At 34.9% G+C, this 1861-nt stretch overlaps 1 long non-coding RNA gene across 1 annotated transcript; it reads left to right on the plus strand.

Moving 5' to 3' along the window:
- Window positions 1-6: 6 nt before the first annotated feature.
- On the plus strand, window positions 7-1728 carry LOC124891283. Its single transcript, XR_007049613.1, has 2 exons — window positions 7-677; window positions 1446-1728. It is a non-coding gene; the product is annotated as an uncharacterized LOC124891283 (long non-coding RNA).
- Window positions 1729-1861: the final 133 nt, after the last annotated feature.

The raw sequence follows: 1861 nt of genomic DNA on the forward strand, positions 1-1861 counted from the left end.
TTTGAGACCATGTTAATGCATGACCTATAACTATGTGATTTCTTTTCAATATGAACACAAGTTTATACACAAGGAAGAAGAACAAATAACTCGCTACAAGTCTAAAGACCAAATAAAGGAGTTGCATCAAAATCAAATAAAACAGAGCCCTTCTATTTTGTTGAATCCAGTCAAGAGAGGATATCATGAAAAAGACCATGTAGTTTAGTCCTCTGTTAAGTATTTTGTCTAGATCTTTTGCAAGGAGACGGGCTAGGCACAATCTTAGCTTTACTACTCTTCTGATATATTCAGTTCAGTTTGTAAATTAACCAAATCAAAACAGGAAGAGGTTTCCAACAAGTATATGACAAGGAATTGTGTGTTGGTTGGTATATATGAAAAAGAAATCTGATATGCAGGAGTTTATATCAATGATATTAGAGAAAACTCCATCTGTGCTGCAGCCTCATTGATAAAGTGTGCTATAGCGCTTATTGATAAATCTTGTTATGACAAATTTAAATTTTTAAGATCCAAGTAAATAAACTGGTATAAAGCGACCGGCTCTTTAACTCCTTACAGGACTTTGTGGTGCGAAATGATATGGGATGTGGATCAACTATAGGTCCGATACTTGCTTCAGGAGTTGGAATCCGTACTGTTGATTGTGGTATTGCTCAACTATCCATGCACAGGTACCTTGTAATTTAGTTTCTCCATACAATTTTTTGTTACATGGTGATTTCCTAGCATTTTCTTCCACTTTGAAAATTGGTTATACACCATTTACTGGTATCCATTAGGCAAATCATACTACGAACAAACTTGTGAAATCCGAAAAATTATTCCTTTACTCTTAGTTCCTGTCACAAAAGGAAAAATAAAACTACTGACGGACTTCCAAAAGCAAAAAAAAATAATTCTTTACTCTCTTGTTCAAATCAAATTGTATTTACCGGAATGCAATAGAAGCAGCAGTCTAGAACTAGTTTACTTCGAGTTTTGTCATGTATCACCTAGCGTAGAATTTTGCTTGAGTCCATATTCAGTAGAATGAGTTATATTTTCAAGTTGCAGTGCTTGTCCTTCAGTGCAAGTAGAGATCAGATGTTAGACCCATTACTTTTTTTGAGTTCAAGTAATGCTGAAATTAAAATGTTCGAACATCCAGAAACCTCAGGCAACCTTGTATAAAAATGTTTATTCTGTGTACTCTTTCAGACAAAAATTTCTATGGTGTAAATAAATGGCAGACAGCAGACAGCTAAATGATAACTTATGAAGTTTCCAGCTATAATTGTGTCTGGTAGTTTGATGGGCTGAAATGGTTACATGTTGCTCGAGGGTCGATAATATTTTAGTCTTGTTAATTTATATCTTCTTCCTGTTTCAATTGGTCACCTGCTTTGTTAAGTTGGTCATCAATTTTCCATTAATTTCACTCTGCTTTTCTGGAATTGCAGCGTGAGAGAGATATGTGGAAAGGAAGATGTGGATATTGCATACAAGCACTTCAAGGCATTTTACCAGTCATTCTCAAGCATAGACAGGAAGTTGAATGTGGATTGATAACTGGTGATGTGAAAACCTTAGCTTTTTAATTCATATATTCATACCTACACTCTCATTAATAACAACAGGAACTTTAGTCCGTGCATCCTAACATGTACGCGAAACATAAATGTAAGCAACAACACATAACAATAGTATCCTAGTGTAATTTTACCAGTGGGGTTTTGGATCACAGATCTTATCCATATCTTTATTGAGTAGATAGGTCGTTTTCGATAAATCCTCGGCACAAAAAGTGAAGCTGTTCGGGAAAGGGTTGTTGGAAGAAAAAGAAATGCAAATAAAATTTCAAGCTACAGTGCAAAAT

Source organism: Capsicum annuum, unplaced genomic scaffold (assembly GCF_002878395.1).
Source record: "Capsicum annuum cultivar UCD-10X-F1 unplaced genomic scaffold, UCD10Xv1.1 ctg33432, whole genome shotgun sequence".
Classification (NCBI taxonomy): Eukaryota; Viridiplantae; Streptophyta; class Magnoliopsida; order Solanales; family Solanaceae; genus Capsicum; species Capsicum annuum.